At 45.4% G+C, this 17159-nt stretch overlaps 1 long non-coding RNA gene across 1 annotated transcript in view; it reads left to right on the top strand.

Annotated features, from left to right (window-relative positions):
- Window positions 1–5793, top strand: part of LOC134928937 (uncharacterized) — a 118066-nt gene extending 112273 nt beyond the window's left edge. Inside the window, exon 4 of the long non-coding RNA XR_010178140.1 lies at window positions 5572–5793. This is a non-coding gene — a long non-coding RNA (uncharacterized LOC134928937). The remainder of the gene's footprint in view (window positions 1–5571) is intronic.
- The last annotated feature ends 11366 nt before the right edge of the window (window positions 5794–17159 follow it).

The following is a 17159-nucleotide window of genomic DNA, read 5'->3' on the forward strand; positions in this document are numbered from 1 at the left end:
AATTACCACTTTACAAGATGTAATATTATTCTCATATAGTTCTATGTTCTCTGTTTTGGTCTTTCTTCTTGTGTTTTTTTTTTCTCTTGCTCTTGCTCTTTCTCCCCTCCTCTTCTTTCTTGGTCTCTCCGTCTATCTTCATTGCAGCTCGAGGTACCCAATACGATCGGACCCTGTACCTTCCTCGCATTTTTGGTAAGTCAATGTTACCTTTATTGCTCACTGTAGACAACCAATTCAGCCTTCCCAATGTCTTCTGACCTTAGGCTATGTTCCTTCAACGTGAAGGGGCTTAATGTTCCTGAAAAGCGGTCCACTTTGCTACGGGAGTTATGGGCAGAGCGTATAGACATTGCTTTTCTCCAGGAGACCCATTTTAAAAGTCAAGCATCCCCTAAATTAGGAAATTATCATTATCCCCAGGTTTTTTGTAACAATAACGCTGTCAATAAATCTCTGGGGGTAGCGATCTTAGTGGCACGCCGGGTCCCGGTCACGGATGCTTCTCACCTGATTCTGGAAGAAGGTCGGTGCCAGGTTGTTAAATGCACAATACATAACCAGGTCTATACTCTTGTTAATATATACGCTCCTAATAAACGCCAAAGACAGTTTTTCACCAAAATACTGCGACAACTAGAGCCCATTAAAGAAGGGCGTCTGATTGTGGGGGGCGAATTTAACTGGTCCTTAGACCCGGGGATAGACTGTTCACCTTCCCTGACTAGACGGCTGACACGGGATCACCGTCGTGTGAGCCGACTTCTCCGTGAGTTTCAGTTGATGGACTTATGGAGAACTCAACATCCGACGGGAAAGGATTACACATTCTTTTCTCCTCACAATATTATGTACTCACGCCCAGATTACTTCTTAGTTGAACATAGGTTTTTACACTTATTCCCTTCAAGTGCAATTGGGCACATCACATGGTCAGACCATGCCCCAGTATATATCTCTGTTGCACTTTCACCGGCCCCCACCGCACCATGGTCATGGAGGTTTAATAATTCTTTGACGCAAGATCCTTGTTTAAAGGCTAAACTCACCTCCGCCATCTCAGACTATATTGCGACAAATGACACCCCAGACGTTAGTGCAGTTACAATTTGGGAGGCACACAAATGTGTAGTTCGGGGAAGATGTATACAGCTTGGCTCTCAGCTCAAGAAAGAGCGAATGGCACAGAGGCTGCAGCTCATTGAATGAATAGCGACTCTAGAGGCCTCGCACCAGTCCTCCCTTGATGCAGGGGTCTTTCTCGAACTAACTGAGGCTCGTCAAGCCCTTAATAAATTTTTATGGGATAAAACTAAATTAGGAATGACCAAGTGTCGCCATAAATTTTATTTGTGGGGCAACAAACCAGGTGCTATGCTCGCTAGGGCATTAAGGGCCCAAAGACTGCAGTCTTATGTTCGCTCCGTTCATGGGCTGGGGGGACGTGCTGCAAATACATTGCCTCAGATTGCTCATTCCTTCCAAAATTACTACGAGTCCCTCTATAATCTTAGAAAAGATCAAACCCCTCAGGCTGTCGCTGATCTGAGGGTATTGATACAGAGATACCTGGCGGAAATCGAATTTCCAAAACTTCCTGAGTCAGACTTGGACACCCTGGAACAACCCTTTACTCTAGAAGAGCTGGAAACAGCCTTGGCGGCTACACCGACTGGGAAGAGTCCAGGCCCAGATGGTTTCCCAGTCGGATACTATAAAGCCTTTAAACAATCCTTGTTGCCCCTCTTCTTGAAGGCGTGCAATGCCATCTCTGCCGAGAAAGGCTTTTCTCCGCAGACATTGGAAGCACATGTAACTGTAATCCCAAAAGAGGGTAAGGACCCTACCCAGTACTCGAGCTACCGACCTATTTCCCTCCTCAACTGCGACATTAAACTCTTTGCTAAGCTGTTTACGGGACGTTTGGGCCGCCTTCTCCCGCAGGTGGTTCATGGGGACCAGGTGGGATTTATACTGGGACGAGAGGCTAAGAATAACACTTCTAAAGTTATTGATCTCATCCACCTTGCTCAAAGCGTGTCCTCCCACATGGTCCTCTTGTCCACTGACGCGGAGAAGGCCTTTGATAGGATAGATTGGCAGTTTATGGAAGGTCTTCTTGAACACATGGGTCTGGGTCCGACCTGTGTAAGCCGTATATTGACTCTTTATAAGTTGCCATCAGCTAGGGTCCGTGTGAATGGTGCCGTCTCTGCTCCCTTTATGATACGAAACGGAACAAGACAAGGTTGCCCTCTGTCCCCGCTTATATTTGTTCTCTGCATGGAGGCACTTGCAAGAGCAATTAGGGCCAATCCAAATATTCACAGCGTATGGGCGGGGAAGCGGGAACACAAATTGGCACTGTATGCTGACGACCTTTTGGCTACTTTGACGGACCCGGTAACTTCCCTTCCAGCGCTTATGCAAGAATTCAATAGGTTCAACTTACTCTCCAATTTTAAGGTAAATTCCACTAAGTCAGTGGCCTTGAATATTTCAACGCCTTCACGAGTACTGGAAGGCTTCTGAGATTCGTTTCCTTTTCAGTGGCATCCTACTCAGCTAAAGTACTTAGGAGTTCTCTTGACTAAAGACCTATCTGACTTATATCGGGTAAATTTCCTTCCATTATTGCATAAGATTACCACGGATTTTAATAAATGGGCTGCACTTCAACTTACTTGGCTGGGTAGGATTAACACAGTAAAGATGACGATCCTCCCTAAAGTTCTGTATCTGCTGCAAACGTTGCCTATAACAGTACCAACCTCCTTTTTCACTACTTTACAGTCATCTGTTAGTCGTTTCATTTGGGGGCGGAGAGGGCACCGGCTTTCCCAATACACACTGACCCGTACTCGTAGAGAAGGTGGTTTACAACTACCTCATTTTACTAGCTATTATTACGCTGTGCATCTGTCCAGAGTTATTGACATGTCCAGATCTCCCTATACTAAGCAATGGCCATCAATAGCTGAAACGACTGCAGGTACCCCCTTATTTATTCTCCCCTGGCTTAAAAAAATCCCACGCATAAAACACCCCACCCTAGACTCGACCCTTAAGGTATGGAGGAAATATAGGTACTTAGACTCTTTCAGTCCAAGTCCCTCCTTGCCGACACCTTTATTATTTAACCCAGACCTACCCGCGAATCCCCTCTCCTTGTCCCAGTCCTCAGTGTGGGCTAAAGCTGGCATATCTCGGTTGAGTCACCTGATTGGTTCATCGGGATTCCATCCCTTCGCAGACTTGCATCGATCTTTTAACCTACCGTCTAATTCTTTTTGGGCCTACTTACAAATTCGGCATTACGTTGCTGCGACACCAGCTCGTGCGGTGGGATGGAGGCTGACGATTTTTGAATCCTTGTGTCTCTCTGAGAATTTGCCACGGCACCTAATATCTCTATTGTACAGACAATGCCTTTCGAGCACTCCCACTTAACCCCTGGCATTCGTTACGGCATGGCATGAGGACCTTGGTAGAGAGTTGACCCCTGACCAATGGTCGCGCATTTTTCAGTTCACTTTTGCCAGTTCTCCTTCACTCCAAGTGCTGGATACACAATACAAAGTGGTGTCGAGATGGCATAGATGTCCAGATCGAGTCTACCATATGTTTCCGAGTGTTTCGGATGTCTGCTGGAGGTGTGGCCGGTCTCGAGGCACTCCTTGCCATATATGGTGGCGGTGCCCGGGGCTAGCTTCCTTCTGGCAACAGGTTCATTCTATTACCAGACGAATCACAGGACTCCCAATACCTGAGACACCTGAGTTTTGGTTAATTAATTTGATTGACCTACCATTATCCCAGTTTAAGAACTCCCTATTGCGACATTTAATGAATGCTGCTAGAGCGACCATTCCGTGCTTCTGGAGATCTCAGGTACAGCCTCCCATTGCCAGATGGTTCCAAAGAATCGACCACTATATGGCAATGGAAGACTTGACGGCTTCTTCCGAACAGTCTGTGTCCCGATTCACAGCCGTCTGGTTTGACTGGCTGGAATTCAAGGGAACGCAGGAATACAAAACTTCTGTGCTACGCTCCATCCCTACGACACCTTAGGACTGTGACGGCGATGGCGGTTCTTCTTTCTTTCTCTTTTTCTTTTTCTTTCCCCTTCTTTGTCTGTCCTTAATGCTTCTTGTATGTTCTATTTTCCATGTTATTAATATCTGAAGATAATACAGATTAATGTCTCTAGCTAAGTGGGCTAATGATGTCATACATTGCTTTTGTTTCTTGTATTCTTAGTCTACGATTGGAACGACAGCTTCTGATATAAGAATACTTGTATTATTTGCATTTCCATTGTGCTGTATACTGTTATCTCTTTATTAATAAAAACTCAATTTGCAAAAAAAAAAAAAATGCCGGGTTCCGACACCACAACATATTATTACTGAAAGGGGTTTACAATAACAAAGCAATACAATACAAAAGAATAATGGCTACAGTCAATGGTACATACGTGTTTGGTTTTCGCCGTGCTACCCAGTCTGGTCCTCAGTCATCTAGATAGATAACCTTTAGAGTCTGTGTGTGACCAGGCCTGCAGCTGGCTCCTTTATACAATCTTCCAAAACTTAACACAATGGATACTGTAATCTCTTTGTCTATTGGTCACAGGGATGGTCATTTACAGTACAGGAGAGGTCATAGGTTGGTTTGAATAGGTGGGCGATGTCTGTTCCAGATGCACTTGTGGGTGGTCTCCTCTGGGTTCCCGCTGCATACCTAATGTACAGTAAATACAGTTTATATCTATATTCTGCTCCTGCACATAACTATTCGCAGGAACGTGCGATCTGCTGCAAACCAACACCTGAATATTACCCTTAAAATACCCTACAGCTGGATACCAAACACCACCTTATAACCTTGTTCTGTCCCCTCCTATCCTGTAAAGGTGAATCCCTTTGTTCTGATACCATTTAAACTGTTGTAACTTGCTGGTGTGGTGCAGGGAGACTATGTGTACATTATGCACTATTTGGATTAAATATGTATTGTGGTGTGATAGCTTTTCCATGCATTCACAAACTCTACCATAAATACCCATACCACGCGTTAATGCGCAGGACCGCGGGAGCGACCATACGCAAATTGCGAATATGCGCACGCACGGCAGAACAAGTACACGCACGGAGGCCATATGTGTGTAGTTTGTACGTGATGTGTGTACTGCAATATTTTTTTACTTTGACACTGTAGGTAAGTGCTGGGAATACTGCCAAGGCTTTTACAAACGCAGGTATAATGTGTTTCTAAGTTGTTTGCTATGGAGCACATTACTACTTCCATAAAGTATTAATATAAATGTTTGTAAATTGACATTGAGTTAGTCTTTTTAAAAGTTTGGACAAGTCAGTTCCATAATTTATAATAAAAGAATGTGTTTTGCACAAGATTGCCAAATTGCATTTCAATTTTTTTTTTTAAAGAAAGTGTGTCCATATAATGTATGGTCAAGTTTGTGCAAAATCATTCACTACTGTGATTATATATTTCTTGAAAGTGTGTGTGGTACAATGTTAAAGAAGTGGGGTCTTGTCTCCTCAGATGCTGTCAGGATGGAACTTGGTGACAGAGAGGACACCATCGACAGTCTAGGTCTTTTTGGCGGAGACACAGAAAAAGGACCTTAAAAAGTGTTGAAAAAATATTGAAAGCCACAACAATTGAAAAGCATTGTAAAGAAAAAAAAAACATATAAAATATAATTACCAGCTTCCTTATCATCACCATCACTCTGTGTGGGTGCTGCTCTCTGGGCAGGCTTCTTGTGAACTGTAAAATTAAAGAGTGTGTTTTTAAATTAAAAGCATATTATAGCATATTACATTTATTACATTACAAAACTACAAACGTTTTTTAATTAAAAAAAAAAATTGTATCATTACAGTTTTATTGGACAGGTCATATTATGCATGGTTTTCACATTGAATTGCCTTGTTTAAAAATGTAGTTACAGTATATTGCAACAAGAAACTTGTTTATGGGGGTCACAATATGAGCAGTACTTCAATTAACATTAATGTTCAGTAACAACAGGACTGCTGTTGGAAGTGTTTATACATTATGGGCCTAATTCAAGGTTGATCGCAAGAGCAAAGTCTTCCTCCAATAAGCAAAACCATGTTCACTGCAAGGAGGGAGGGGGGGGGGGGGGGGGGGGGAGATATAACATGATCAGAGAGTTAGATTTCAGTGGGGTGTGTTCAGACTGAAATCTTAATTGCAGTGTACAAATAAAGCAGCCAGTCTTTACCCTGCACAGAATCAATATAACCCTAACCCACCCAAATCTAACTCTCTCTGCACATGTTATATCTCCCCCCCCTCCCCTGCAGTGCACATGGTTTTGCCCATTAGAGGAAGATTTTGCTTCTGCAATCAACCTTGAATTAGGCCCTAAATACAATAATGACACAAGTTTTATTTTTACTAAATGTAAAGACTACCATATTTAGGTTGGTATTTATCAAAGCTCGGAGAACGATAAAATTGTGAAACATTTACCTTACATTTACTGTGTGAAGAATGTCAGATGCTGATCGGTACTTTATCTCTCACAATTCTATCTCTCTCCAAGCTTTGATAAATATCACCCTTAGGGGCCTATTTATCACCATCCGCATCCAGTATGTAGATGACCGCCCAAACTCGCACTGCAATAATGGATTACATCGCAGGGATGTATCTATTATCGAATGCAGGAACAGAGCTTGCGGTCAAGCTCGGTCCCTGCAATGCCTCTTCGCAGCATTATCAGAGTATTTTTCGTAAAAGATACCCCGATGCCCTGCTGCACATGCTCCGCCCCCGCCGACATCGCCGCTACCGACGATGCCCGGTCGACTTCCCCCATCGCGACTAACCCTGCACGCCGCGGTTGTTCCCCAGCAGGATAATATACTCACCTGTCCAGGGAGCCGGTCCGCGCTGCTTCAGGAGGCTGCCGGACGCCGGGTCCTTCTGCTGCGCTGTGACCCCCGATGCTGTAAAGTGCGCTGCCATTTTGCAGCGTCACTTTACTACATCGGGGTCACACTGCAGCATATGGGGGACCCCGCACCCGGCAGCACTCATCGAAGTAGCGGACACCGGCTCCCTGGACAGGTGAGTATGTTTTTTTTTCTTTTACACTCTGATCAGCTTGTGTGTCCACCGGCCAGGGGCAGAGAAAGCTGGGCAAAAGGGTGCATATCGCAGTGCTGCCCTGTGAACTCGCCAGCCTGAGCTGGCGAGATTATCACAGGGCACACTGCGGTATTTTTTCACATTTTTTTTTAGTAAATCTGGTCAGATCACATTTCCCATTATAAGTATGAGGCAAGCGATGTGGCTTACTAAAAAAAAGTGAATTAAAGGGTTTGGAGCAGTTTTTCATGAAAGTGGGGGGGGGGGGGGGGGAGAGGGTCTGTCTATTTTGTCAGTCCCGGGCCACACAATTTGTGATGTAAAAAGGGGGCTTCTTGAGAGGCTACGCCCCCATGGTTATGCAAACAGGGTACTACCATGAGGTCATGCCACCTTTCTGGGCAGCCACGCCCCCTTTTAGACATGTGGGGGAGGGACATTAGCTGCACTGGATGTCACACCAATCCCAGTGCTGCCACTTGCAAAAAAATGGACATATTTGCACCCCTTGCATTGCAACATGGTTTGCCCAGGTGCACAGTTACTTTGTGCTTTACTCCCATCTCAGAATAAGATCCTATGTGGCTCTTACTTTTGATATTCCCATTCTGCCCTTCATGCCACAGTCCAACACTGCATGCCGTGCAGCATGTTATCATTGTGATGGCAGTTACTGTTAGCAGAGGCCTGAACTTTGGGGTTGTCTCAACAGATTTCTAATAATATTGACACTTAAGAACTGTTTATAAATGAATTTACTTTACTGTAATTCACATTAATTTAAACAGTAAATTGGATGAATTATTCCTAGCCGTTCCATATAATATGACGTATTCAGGTCACCAGCATACATCTGCTGCATTTTTTGTAGTTGAAAATTACTTTTTTAAAGCTTTCACTGACACACATTTAATATTCAAATACAATTTAACATTTGTTCTGCTTCGGAATTAATGAAGCCCCAGGTCAGCTGATGTTACAGCTCTGCAGTGCTTAAGGAACAGATATTTGAACTGGAATAACTTGTCAGTTTAATGTGATAGACTTTACCAACAGTGCGGATTGCAGACATGACTATTTTCAGTATCAGCACAGCAGCTTACATATTTTGAAGGGTGACGGTAAAGGTACTGGCTCAACTTAGTATTTACAGTCAAGGAAAGACATGGGCGATGTTAGGCCACTTAGGGGTCTATTTACTAAGCCTTGGATAGAGATAAAGTGGACTGAGATAAAGTACCAGCCAATCAGCTCCTAACCAAACCCGTTGCCTATTAAATGCAGCTGGACACTATATTCATTGAGCTATCTGCCCTTCGCATAGAAAGATAAATAATTCCAAGCTGGAGAGTTTTAACTATTTGAAGCTTACCTTGTACTTTGTGAAGGGTTGATGAGCATTGCGGCTGGGCATGTAGTGTGTGTGTCCACAAGGGATTAGATGTGTGGCTGCACACTGCATGGATCTGCTAGATTATGGTGCTGGTTTTTTTTTACGGGGTACAGGTCACTTCATATAGTTAGAAATCTCATAGTTTTTGTGTAGGATCAAGTGGCTTGGTATGTGGGGTGTTTGGCTGGGATGCAGCAGGTTGTGGGTTTGAGTCCTGTGTGTGGCGGTATATTGAAATGTGTTATTCAATGAGGGGTATTGTAGCTGATTGGCAGCAAGCTCTCGGGTTAAGCGCATGAACATTATATATATATATATATATATGTATATGTATATATATATATATATATATATATATATATATATATATATAATACAATGTCCGCACTCCATACAACAGGGAATCCAACAGCGGGGTGCTCCAATATAGATTGTTAAATCCAAATGTAGAAAATATTTTTAATTGCGCACTCACCAATTAATGAATAAAAAGTTCTTTATTGATAGGCAAATACTCACAAAAACTACATAGCAGAAGGTGCATATGTGCAAAGTCGACGTGTCGGTCCATTAAGGACCATCTTCAGGACAAGCAACAGAACATCCTTAAGGCAGCTCAGCAAAAAGCAGAATGAACGTTCATTCTGCTTTTTGCTGAGCTGCCTTAAGGATGTTTCATTTGTCATGCGCATTATGACCCTATTGAAAACATGTGTGTGTGGGGGGGGCAAAATCTCTTCCTGGCACAGGGCACCAAAGAGTCTAGTTATGGCTCTGCAATCCACAATCAGCCAATCAGAAGTCATGTTGGCAGCCTTCATCACCATCAGTGTGTACACTGTATGCATCAGCAATCAGGCACTTAGAATTGATAAGTCTACTGTGATCCTTACTGTACTTGGACTGTGTTTGCATCCCTCTAGTTCAGTAGGAGCAAGAAAGGTCAGTTTTCTGTATAGCCGCAGCAGCATGTTCACTACTTTATGCTAATGCAATAATCTCCATATATGCTGAATATCCGTGCATCGGAATATGGAAGCCTATACCGCCTACTGTGTTCTCGTCTGCAGCCGTCATTAGTAATTATTATTATTATCCTTTATTTATATGGCGCCACAAGGGGTCCACAACACATTACAACCTACAGAAACAAAATGAACAAAACAGGTAAAAAAGTGACTTACAGCACAGAACATTGCAGGACATGGTTTATAAACATTGCTGCATTGGCGGATATTATACTGAGATAAGCAGCGGGTGGAAGGACCTAGGGTTAGGTACCACTGTTGGCAGTAGGGAGTATATGATGGTATAGATGAGCAAGGAAAATCACATGAGGGAAGAGAGCCCTGCTTGTGGAGCTTACAGTCACATGACACTCAAACACAGTGAATCAGTTGTGTTCATTAGTATGGTCGCTGCCCAGTTAGAACCCAGAAACACCCATATTATTGAAAGACTGCTTGATTGATGTACATATATATCTATACACACAAATTTTGTCATTGTGTGCACACCTTGTCCAGCACATGTGCAGTAAGCTACTGTATTTCTATAGCCCATGCGCAATAGGCAGAGATTTAATACATTTTCCATTTATGTCCAACTCAAAATTATATACAGTGGGGTAACTAGAAATTTTTCTCCCCAAAGCCAAAATATTCTCTGGCAAATATGCCACCCCAGTGCCAGATACACATATGCCCCAGTGCCAAATATGCCCCCCAGTGCCAGATACACATATGCCCCATTGCCAAATATACCCCCAGTGCCAGATACACATATTCCCCCAGTACCACATATGCCCCACAGTACCAGATACACATACAGTATGCCCTGATTACCACATATGCCCCCCAAGTGCCAGCTACACATATGCCCCCCAGTGCCAAATATGCCACCCCAGTGCCAGAGCACATATGTCCTAGTGCCAAATATGCCACCCCAGTGCCAGAGCACATATGCCCCAGTGCTAAATATGCCCCCCAGTGTCAGATAGACATATGCCCCCAGTGCCACATATGCCCTCCCAAGTGCCAGCTACACATATGCCCCCAGTACCAGCTACACACGCTCCTCCCACTCACCGCTGCTGTGCTGCCTGTGTGTGAGTCTGGGAAGGAGGGCGCAGCGCACGCCTCTCCTGTGTCAGTCCTGTGTCTCTGGCGGCAGATGAATGCGGACCGGCAGCTGCAGCTCCTGATTGGCTGCCGGTCCACGAGCTCTGATTGGCTCACGAATCTGCACTTCATTTGACAGACACGCTGCTGCCGCCGGATACAGAGGAGAGGAGCGCGCTGCACCCTCCTTCCCAGTCTCACACGCAGCACTATTCGGTGGCGTCCCCAGAGCCCTGCACCTCCAAGCCTCCGCAGTGGCTGCGGGGGTGGTAGTTACGCCAGTGTGCATATATGTTCCTTGCAGGATTGTGCAATACAGACTTGTGTATTTGACACTATGCAAATAGGCGGCGTAGGCACTACTCAGCATATGCCCCACTACCACCAAGTGGATACCAAAAGGTCATGACAAGAGTGCAGGACCTCGGCTAAAAAACATCCATTCAGGATATCCCAACAATAGCAGCACAACCAATGAATGTAAGAAAAGTTCATTGACACATGAAATATGGCAGCCCTGGTATGCCCTTACTGTCAGACATTGTAAGAAACTTGAAAGGGGGTTAAATGACATTGAAAGCTTGATATTGATGATAATGGCAGACCAACTGTGATGGAAATGCTTTCTTATACTCTAGGCCTGATTCAGAGATGGACACAGAGATGATGCTCCTGCAATTGAGCAATTTTTGGCTGCTGCACATGCAGGAAAAGTTATGGAAACCCTTTCTGCGCACACACAATCTCAAGTGGCCGATGGCGTTCGCAAATGCATACAGCATTGCCAGCACTTGAGAAGGCCCTCAGAGCGAGATGCGGATAGCATACCGGGAGTCGGGATGCCGTCATGTGATCAATGCCGGAACCCCAACATCACTCAGAACCCCGGTTCCGGAACACTGACCACCAACATCCTGAAGGTAAGTAGATTAGCACTAGCTGCCATCCTATGTGAGCTAGGGTAGAGCACAGGGGAGGGGTAAAATAATTTTTCTGTCACCTGTCGGCATTATCATTGTCGGGCTGCCGGTGTCGGGACCCCTCTGAGCATGCTCTTTGTGGGTGGGTGGTTTACATGGAAAGTGCAGTGAACAAGGGTTCTTGTATACACCACAGATGTGCTTCGCCATGTATTTTCTGCTCTTCATAAATGACCCTCTATCATTTCAACTGAGAGAGCGTGGGAAGTTAATCTGCTACGCAAATGTATAAACTTCTTTGAAAGCTTTCTCATTTTTAGTTCAGTAATGACTGAAGTGATCTAAACTGCTGCTTAATACATTGTTAATGTTCTTATACTTCCCCTCATTCTAATAACCATCCAACATTCTGTGCATGTTTCAGTCATCAGAAATATGCCTCAGAAAATCTCTGCCGATAATACTTTGTAACACTTTAAGCATATTGTTTCACACCTCTACCAATATGTCACAACATACCACTAATGCATTTGTTCACACTCATAGATGATAAACATAGTTGTATGGTACAGTATGTGCTTTCTGAGGTAGCATGATTACTGGATATGAGAGCAGATCTTGTGTCCTCTGTTACTGTTATATATTTTGAGAACACAAAAACCATAACAGGAAAAGAGAAAGTGGTGACTGTAGGTATGCTTGTTGTTGTCTCTGATCTCCTTCGCTTCCTCCTCTGCAACGTTTCTATAACACAGGGCATTTAGTATTCAGATCTGTGCATCCAAGTATAATATCAGGACCTCGTTTAGAGTAAAGGGAGGTACAAACGGAGAGATCCGTGCTTAAATTCAAAGCAATCTGACTAAATTGCTTAAAAATTAAGGACGGCTCTCCGTGTGGTGGGTGCCGGCAACAGTGGAAATTGCCGGATCTAGATTTGTAGATTGCGATTGCTAATTTCAACGCTGGATTAAATAAGAGCATCCCCCCACCGCCCCTTCCCCTCGCTCAATACACATCGCACTGAGTGACGAGTGGGGGGGAGAGATGTGTGCCGAGCGGTCTGTGCTAGATCGCTCAGCACATATCTCCCCCGTGTGTACGGGGCTTTAGGAGCTAGTCCAACTAAGCAATGTAAATTTGCCTCAGGGCAATTCATGCAATGCAAAGGGTACAGATTCAGCAGGGTTTCTTACACTCAAGGACATTCCTGGCTGCTTATTGTTGCAGCACACAGGTACCAGGCTACTTTATTCTGACTCAGTGTTGATCTTGGAAGCCTCCCATGCCAATGCATCTGTTCAAACATTTAATATTTGCCCTCCCAGCAGCAAAAAAATAAGATTTTACTTACCGGTAAATCTATTTCTCGTAGTCCGTAGAGGATGCTGGGGACTCCGTAAGGACCATGGGGAATAGACGGGCTCCGCAGGAGATAGGGCACTTTAAGAAAGACTTTGGATTCTTGGTGTGCACTGGCTCCTCCCTCTATGCCCCTCCTCCAGACCTCAGTTAGGGAAACTGTGCCCAGAGGAGACGGACAATACGAGGAAAGGATTTTAGTTAATCCAAGGGCAAGATTCATACCAGCCACACCAATCATACTGTATAACCTGTGATAAACTACCCAGTTAACAGCATGAACAACAACATAGTCTCGGTTCAAACCGATGAAACTATAACATAACCCTTATGTAAGCAATAACTATAGACAAGTCTTGCAGAAGAAGTCCGCACTTGGGACGGGCGCCCAGCATCCTCTACGGACTACGAGAAATAGATTTAATGGTAAGTAAAATCTTATTTTCTCTAACTTCCTAGAGGATGCTGGGGACTCCGTAAGGACCATGGGGATTATACCAAAGCTCCCAAACGGACGGGAAAGTGCAGATGACTCTGCAGCACCGATTGAGCAAACATGAGGTCCTCCTCAGCCAGGGTATCAAACTTATAGAACTTTGCAAAGGTGTTTGACCCCGACCAAGTAGCAGCTCGGCATAGTTGTAGTGCCGAGACCCCTCGGTGTTATGCACACCAGTGCCAGCAGGAATGTACTGGTGTCTGAATGGAGAGGGATGCAAAACAAATGAACTCACAGACAGACTGGGGAATATGACATTACATATACAGAAGGTGATAGGGTAACAAAATAAACACAAAGTGAACAGAGAAGCCCAAAGGCTAAGAAACTGGGTGTCTCCCTAGTATTAGGAATGCTCAGATGGAAAGAAGCGAGATGTGGTGATTTAATACATAGAGAACCCGAAATGCTGTTGCTAAGGGCAACAGCAAAACCAACGGGTGTGGCAGTAAACTCCTTGGTCAGAGATGGAATAATAGACACAAGGAGAGTCTCCACAATCCTAGTCCTCACTTGCAGTGCACTGGTTCAGCTTACTGCCACTAAACTGACACCTGAACACCTTGCACAGTGAGAAAGGATTTTGGCAGGCAAGTCTGAGAATACAGCCGCAAACTTGCTAGGTTCACAGAGTAGCAAAAGAACCCCAGCAGGTTAAACGACTAACTCCAGTCTTACTGCTAGGTCTGGATTGGCAGAGTGTAATACCAAATCCCAAGGCCTATTTGCAGTAAGCAACAAACAGATACAAAGTTTAAACAGTACTAGCTAGCTTTCAGGAACTGACTAACCAACAAAGATTCAGCAGCATCTGCCTAACCTGAGAAGCGAGTTTATATAGCAGGTGCTGTCCACGCCCCACTCAGACCTCACAGACTGTGAGCACAAAAACCAGCACCGGATCCCCTGCCGTGCACAGAGCCTGTAACCACTGCACAGCAAAAGACCCGAACCGGAGTATCAGCTACGCTCAGGTTACTGCGCTAGCACTTGTCTCCCGGTTGCCATGACGACGTGGCAGCACAGAGCAGGAGACCATAACACTCGGGCAGCCGCCCAAGAAGAGCCCACCTTCCTAGTGGAATGGGCCTTAACCGATTTTGGTAACGGCAATCCTGCCGTAGAATGCGCCTGCTGAATCGTGTTACAGATCCAGCGAGCACTAGTCTGCTTTGAAGCAGGGCCGCCAACTTTGTTGGCTGCATACAGAACAAACAGTGCTTCTGTTTCTCTGATCCTAGCCATTCTGGCCACGTAAATTTTCAAATCCCTGACCACATCAAGGGACTCAGAATCCTCCAAGTCACGTGTAGCCACAGGCACGACAATAGGTTGGTTCATATGAAAGGATGAGACCCCCTTAGGCAGGAATTGAGGACGGGTCCGCAATTCCGCTGTATCCATATGGAAAACCAGATAGGGGCTTTTATGTGATAAAGCCGCCAATTCCGAAACTCGCCTAGCCGAAGCCAAAGCTAACAACATGACCACCTTCCAGGTGAGAGATTTCCACTCCACTGTCTTAAGTGGTTCATCTTCAGGTAATGAGGCCAATTCTTTTTGAAAGAAAATGGATAAGGCCGAAATCTGAACTTTTAATGGAGCCTAATTTTAGGCCCAAATTCACTCCAGCTTGTAGGAAGTAAAGAAAATGGCCCAGGTTGAATTCTTCCGTAGGAGCATTCCTGGCCTCACACCAAGAAACATATTTTCTCCATATTCTGTGATAATGTTTAGATGTCACGTCCTTCCTAGCCTTTATTAGCGTAGGAATGACCTCATCCGGAATACCTTTTTCCGCTAGGATCCGGCGTTCAACCGCCATGCCGTCAAACGCAGCCGCAGTAAGTCTTGGAACAGACAGGGACCTTGTTGTAACAAATCCTGCCTTAGAGGAAGAGGCCAGGGATCTTCTGTGAGCATTTCTTGCAGATCCGGATACCAGGTCCTTCGTGGCCAATCAGGAACAATGAGAATTGTTCTCACTCCTCATTTTCTTATTATCCTCAACACCTTGGGTATGAGAGGAAGAGGAGGAAACACATATACCGACTGGAACACCCACGGTGTCACTAGGGCGTCCACAGCTACCGCCTGAGGGTCTCTTGACCTGGCGCAATACCTTTGTAGCTTTTTGTTGAGACGGGATGCCATCATGTCTATTTGGGGTAGCTCCCACCGACATGCAATCTGCGCGAAGACTTCCTGACGAAGTCCCCACGCTCCCGGATGCAGATCGTGTCTGCTGAGGAAGTCTGCTTCCCAGTTGTCCACTCCCAGAATGAACACTGCTGACAGATCGCTTACATGATTCTCCGGCCAGCGAAGAACTCTGGTGGCTTCCGCCATTGCCACTCTGCTCCTTGTGCCGCCTTGGCGGTTTACATGAGCTACTGCGGTGATGTTGTCTGACTGGATCAGAACTGGTCGATTGCGAAGTAATATCTCCGCTTGACGTAGGGCATTGTATATGGCCCTTAGTTCCAGGATGTTGATGTGAAGACAAGTCTCTTGACTTGACCAAAGTCCTTGGAAATTTCTTCCCTGTGTGACCGCTCTCCAACCTCGGAGGCTCGCGTCCGTGGTCACCAGGATCTAGTCCTGACTGCCGAACCTGCAGCCCTCTAGAAGGTGAGCACTGTTTAGCCACCACAGGAGAGATACTCTGGCCCTGGGGGACAGGGTGATCCGCTGATGCAATTGCAGATACGACCAGGACCATTTGGCCAATAGGTCCCATTGGAAGGCCCTTGCATGGAATCTGCCGTATGGAATGGCTTTGTATGTTTCCACCATCTTTCCCAGAACTTAAGTGCAATGATGTACTGACACTTGTTTTGGTTTCAACAAGTTCATGACTAGAGTCATGAGTTCCTGCGCTTTTTCCTTCGGAAGAAAAACCCTTTTCTGGTCTGTGTCCAGAATCATGCCCAAGAAGGGCAGACGAGGTGTAGGTTTCAGCTGCGACTTTGGAATATCGAGAATCCAGCCGTGTCGCTGTAACACATTCAGTGAAAGTGATACGCTGCTCAGCATCTTCACCCGTGATCTCACTTTTATGAGGAGATCGTCCAAGTACAGGATAATTGTGACACCCTGCTAGCGCAGGAGCACCATCATTTCCGCCATTACCTTGGTGAAAATTCTCGGGCCGTGGAAAGCCCAAACGGCAACGTCTGACAATGGTAATGACAATCCTGTACCGCCAATCTCAGGTACGCCTGAAGAGGAGGATATATGGGGACATGCAGGTATGCATTCTTTATGTCCAGAGATACCAAAAAATCTCCCCCTTCTAGGCTGGCGATGACCGCCCTGAGTGATTCCATCTTGAACTTGAACCGTTTTCAGTAAAGGTTCAGGGATTTTAAATTTAAAATGGGTCTGACCGAACCGTCCGGTTTCAGAACCACAAACAGAGTTGAGTAGTACCCCTGCCCTCTTTGAAGCAGGGGAACCTCTACTACCACTTGTTGCATACACAATTTGTGAATCGCATGTAACACTATCTCCCTTTCCAGGGGTTGTTTCGGTAGGGCCGATTTGAAAAACCGGCGAGGAGGCACCTCTTCGAATTCCAGCTTGTAACCCTGGGAAACAATTTCTATTGCCCATGGATCCACCTGTGAGTGGACCCAGACATGGCTGAACAGTCGAAGACGTGCCCCCACAGGAGCTGACTCCCTCAGGGGAGCCCCAGCGTCATGCGGTGG

This window comes from Pseudophryne corroboree, chromosome 5 (genome assembly GCF_028390025.1).
Source record: "Pseudophryne corroboree isolate aPseCor3 chromosome 5, aPseCor3.hap2, whole genome shotgun sequence".
NCBI lineage: Eukaryota > Metazoa > Chordata > Amphibia > Anura > Myobatrachidae > Pseudophryne > Pseudophryne corroboree.